The sequence below is a fragment of the Macrobrachium nipponense genome, chromosome 28, assembly GCF_015104395.2.
Source record: "Macrobrachium nipponense isolate FS-2020 chromosome 28, ASM1510439v2, whole genome shotgun sequence".
Taxonomy (NCBI): Eukaryota; Metazoa; Arthropoda; class Malacostraca; order Decapoda; family Palaemonidae; genus Macrobrachium; species Macrobrachium nipponense.
The window spans coordinates 46,086,253-46,091,252 of NC_087217.1; the positions used below are offsets into that span (position 1 = coordinate 46,086,253).

The window sequence follows — 5,000 nt, forward strand, 5'->3', positions numbered from 1 at the left end:
GTATTGTCCGTGCATTGGTTTGTTGTGCCAGTCCTCTGTTCTATTTGTCATTCTCCTGTCTCTGTATATTTCTGGGTCTTCGTCTACTTTTATTAGTCCTTCTTCCCATGCACTCTTGAGCCACTCGTCTTCACTGGTTTTCAGATATTGCCCCAGTGCTCTGTTCTCGATGTTGACGCAGTCCTCTATACTTAGTAGTCCTCTCCCTCCTTCCTTTCGTGTTATGTATAGTCTGTCCGTATTTGCTCTTGGGTGTAGTGCTTTGTGTATTGTCATATGTTCCCTAGTTTTGTGGTCTATGCTGCGGAGTTCTGCCTTCGTCCATTCTACTATTCCTGAGCTGTATCTGATTACTGGCACTGCCCATGTGTTTATGGCTTTTATCATATTTCCGGCGTTGAGTTTTGACATGAGTATCGCCTTGAGTCTCTGCATATATTCTTTCCTGATCGTGTCTTTCATCTCTTGGTGTTTTATATCCCCTCCTTCCATTATTCCCAGGTATTTGTATCCCATCTTATCTATATGTTTGATGTTGCTCCTATCTGGTAGTTTTATCCCTTCAGTCCTTGTTACCTTGCCCTTTTGTATGTTGACTAAGGCCCATTATATTATTATTATTATTATTATTATTATTATTATTATTATTATTTATATTATATTATTTATTAGTATTATTATTTTTATTTTAATATTATTATTATTATTATTATATTATTATATTAGTATTATTATTATTATTAATTAATTCTTATTTTATTATTATTATTATTATTATTATTATTATTAAGAGGCCAATATTCATATTTGGAGAAATCTAAATAATGCTGAATGTGATATTTTGTTTAGCACAGGATTTTGCATTATTTAGATTTTGCATTATTTAGAGTTCTCCCAATATGAATATTGGCTAATTATTAAGAAGCATCGCTGAGCCAGAGAAACGAGTAATAAGAAAAATAGAAAAGATAATATTTAAGATTAATTCGCTGAATTCTGCCATTTTGCTCAACAGAATTTGTTTAAAAGAGGGTCTCTTCTTTGAACGATTTTGAAAAATATGGGAGCTTATCAAATTCAAAACGTCTTCAGGTGACTGGGGCCGGTTTCCTGCAGAACTTTTACCGAAGATTTCAAAGATTAGAAAAACAAAGATTTGACCTCTTTACTGACGGTTTCAAATCTCTAGTTATCATTGCAATTAATCTCACTCCGCCATCAGAGAAGAAGCATCTGATTTGACGAGAGGACTGAAAACCCATAATTGCCAAACGTCACAAAATGTTCACAAAATTGCAAAAGAAAATCTTCATAGAAGAGCCTAGATATCTCAGAATATAATCTTTTCAACAAAAATATTCATTAATATTCACTTTGCGTCTCTGACCTGCTGCTTAATTTCAAAATGTAACATGATCACAAAACTTGCAAAAAGTCGTCAGACAAGCAAAGAGATATAGATATCTTTGGATATAATGTCAAAGAAGATTTGGTAGTAACTTACCCAATGGTTTCCAACCATATCTTACAGAATCCTCTCCTCAAGTGCAGATTGCATAGCCACAGTGAATCATTGACCTCCCAAGTTGACGAAGAGACAGCTGAAAAAAAAAATGAACTAATAAAGTCGATCGGGAATAAATGTTTTGAAACATCAGTTGAAATGTCAGACACAACATGCGCCCCGGATGACTCATTTGGAATTCGTTTAGCATTTGCAATGACTAGACCTTGACATGATTCATTATAAGTGTTTAATACGAATCGTTCCATTCATAGGGTCGCGTAGTACGTTGCATTATGGGAAAAGAACGCTGGGAGGGCGTAGGATACATTTCCTGCACAGATGTTTTTGTTTTGGATTAAGCTGGCCTTATGCCGGTAGTCAAAATTGAGAATGGCGATGCATACTAGAATGTTGAATAGCGATACCGATGCATACTAAAATGGAGAATAGCGGTTCATACTAGAATGGTGAATAGCGATAGCGATGCATACTAGAATGGAAAGTAGCGATGCATACTAGAATGAAGAGTAGCGATGCATACTAGAATGGAAAGTAGCGATGCATACTACAATGGAGAGTAGCGATAGCGATGCATACTAGAATGGTGAATAGCGATACCGATGCATACTAGAATGGAGAATAGCGATGCATACTAGAATGGTGAATAGCGATGCCGATGCATACTAGAATGGAGAGTAGCGATTGCGATGCATACTAGAATGGAAAGTAGCGATGCATAGTAGTGTTGTTCGTCTGTTAGGGGATAGGAGTTGTTGTGAATGTTGTTCGGTTCCGTGAAGTCTTGAGCAGGTGCATTAACTAACTTTACCTTTGGTTGCCTTGAATAATAAATGAATTTGAATTCGAAAACGGTCCAGATTCTCCTAATGGCGCACAATCTTCTAATGGCCTCCGTAGAGGGTTAGTGCCGTCATTGCACCTCACGCTGTGCGCTGTAGGCAGTACTTAATCAATCTAGGTTCTTTGCAGCGTCCCTTCGGCCACTAGCTGCGACCCCTTCCATTCCTTTTTACTGTTCCTCCGTTCATTTTGTCTTTTGTCCATCTTGCTATCCACCTTCTGCTATTACACCTTCCAAGCCTAGTTGCTCCCTTGCAAGTTCCTCCCTGGACGAGTGGTTTTCGCGCTCGGCTGCCAATCCGGTGGTCCGAAGTTCGAATCCTGGCTCGGCCAACGCCGAATCAGAGGAATTTATTTCTGGTGATGGAAATTCATTTCTCGATATAGTGTGGTTCGGATCCCACAATAAGCTGTAGGTCCCGTTGCTAGGTGACCAATTGGTTCCTAGCCACGTAAAAATATCTAATGATTCGGGTCAGCCCTAGGAGAGCTGTTCATCAGCTCAGTGGTCTGGTCAAACTAAGATATACTTCTTTTTTTTTCAATCCCTTTTTTTTTTTACTCTGGCATGTGGCCGAAATCGTCCTTATCATCCCTGACCCTTGACCTTTGAATCGTCGCGGATATATATATATATATATATATATATATATATTATATATATATATAGTATATATATATATATATATATATATATATATCTACTGGTGTCAACGCGCCTTCGTTTCTGCTTCCAGCTGCTGCTGCTGCCTGCTGCTGCTGCGGGTGGTTTTTCTGTCTTTAACATCACAGTCATTTATCTGCCGGACATCCTGGCGATGCTGGAGGCCCCAGGGGCAGGCAGATCGTTTGGTGTCTGGCGTCCTGTCAGCAGCCACGGGACTTACCCGACCACTTAGGTTTCCGGTACGATTTGGCTGCTGACGATGACGACGATGATGACGATGATGATGATGATGATGATGAGGACGATGTCGTCATCACCCTGCCGTTTCTGTGCGACACGCCCAAAAGGAATCGTCGCTTTTCCGGTGTTTTTCTTGGCGGATTCTAAGTCCTTCCTGAAGAAGAATTTTTCCCCCTGGTGCCTAGAGGAACAAACCTTAAAACAAGTAAAAATAATTGCACCGAAGAAATCTTCGGCGCAATCGAGTTTTCTGTACAGCCGCCACAGCTCATAGTAATCAAGGCCACCGAAAATAGATCTGCTATCTTCCGGTGGTCTCGGTATGATGCTGTGTGGGCTGCGGGCCCATGAAACTTTAACCGCGGCCCGATAAGTGTCCTGGCCTACATTGTTGCCAGGAGCACGATTTTGGCTAACTTTAACCTTAAATAAAATCAAAGCTACTGAGGCTAGAGGGCTGCAATTTGGTATGTTTGAAGATTGGAGGGTGGATGATCGACATAACAATTTGGAGCCCTCTAGCCTCAGTAGTTTGTAAGATCTAAGGGCGGACAGAAAAACACCAGTTGCCTTTCGCAAAAAAAAAAAAAAAAAAAAAAAAAAACATAAAGGTTCCATGTTAATTATTAGTACGTGACATAACACAGTAAGTACTTCATATCTCGTCCGGTGGTTTTAGTGTTCTTGGAAGTACGGAGCCGAACGTACGTTCGTTCACTTAGAAATTCGTTAAAGAGTCACATGTGTCTCCTAGTAACGCTCCGGAAGTCGTTTAGAAAATTTCGTAATTGTCGGTTACATTAGCACCCAGAATATCACGTCAGAAGGGGCGTGTCTTTATTTGTGTGTATGTATAATATATGTATGCATAGCACACATGTGTGTTTACATACAGAAACGAGTGTTTCTGTACACTTATGTATTTCCACCCCCTCTGAGAAGGCTACGGACATATTTTTAGTGTCCCCTCGACTTTCATAATAATATCTCTTCTGCCTAAATGAACCTCATATGTATATTAAATAATTGTACTAAGTGTTCTTTCAAGCCATTAATTTGCAAAGGAAATCTGACCGTGGGTAATAATAGTGACGTTGTGGACAACAATAATAGTCACGATGGAGAATAATAGCCGCGATGGAAACAGTAGTCATGATGGGATATAATAAGAATAGTCACGATGCCGATAACAACAACAATAAAGGATTCCGAAGTGACGAAATTCCACACAAGCGGGCAAACAGTAGCGTAGACAGGACCCCTATCTCCCCACTTCGATAACTGGAACAACCCACAGCTGTCACTTTCGATACATTAACTTTGACAGAAACATGGTATAGCATCCGTTGCATTGCGTAACTGCTTTTTTTTTTTTAACGGTCAGTTTGCTATCAAACCGGGAGCACTTGAGTTTTTGTGTCTGTGCTTGTATGATACGTCTTTTTGAGGTCCCCTTTTACACACACACACACACACACACACACACACACACATATATATATATATATATATATATATATATATATATATATATATATATATATATCTATATATATATATATATATATATATATATATATATATATATATATATATCTATATATACATAATCTGTAGACATATTCTACCCCTAAAAAAAAGAGAATGTTTGAGATCACTTACAAATCGACGCCAAGGACAATATTGGCCGCATTTCTCAGCCACAGGCTTGACGGAATATATGAT

General features: G+C 38.9%; 1 long non-coding RNA gene across 1 annotated transcript in view; it reads right to left on the reverse strand.

The window, feature by feature from the left end:
* The window catches only part of LOC135201716 (uncharacterized), a 122,944-nt gene that overhangs the window by 107,787 nt on the left and 10,157 nt on the right, over window positions 1-5,000 (reverse strand). The window contains exon 3 of the long non-coding RNA XR_010311595.1: window positions 1,505-1,601. This is a non-coding gene — a long non-coding RNA (uncharacterized LOC135201716). The remainder of the gene's footprint in view (window positions 1-1,504; window positions 1,602-5,000) is intronic.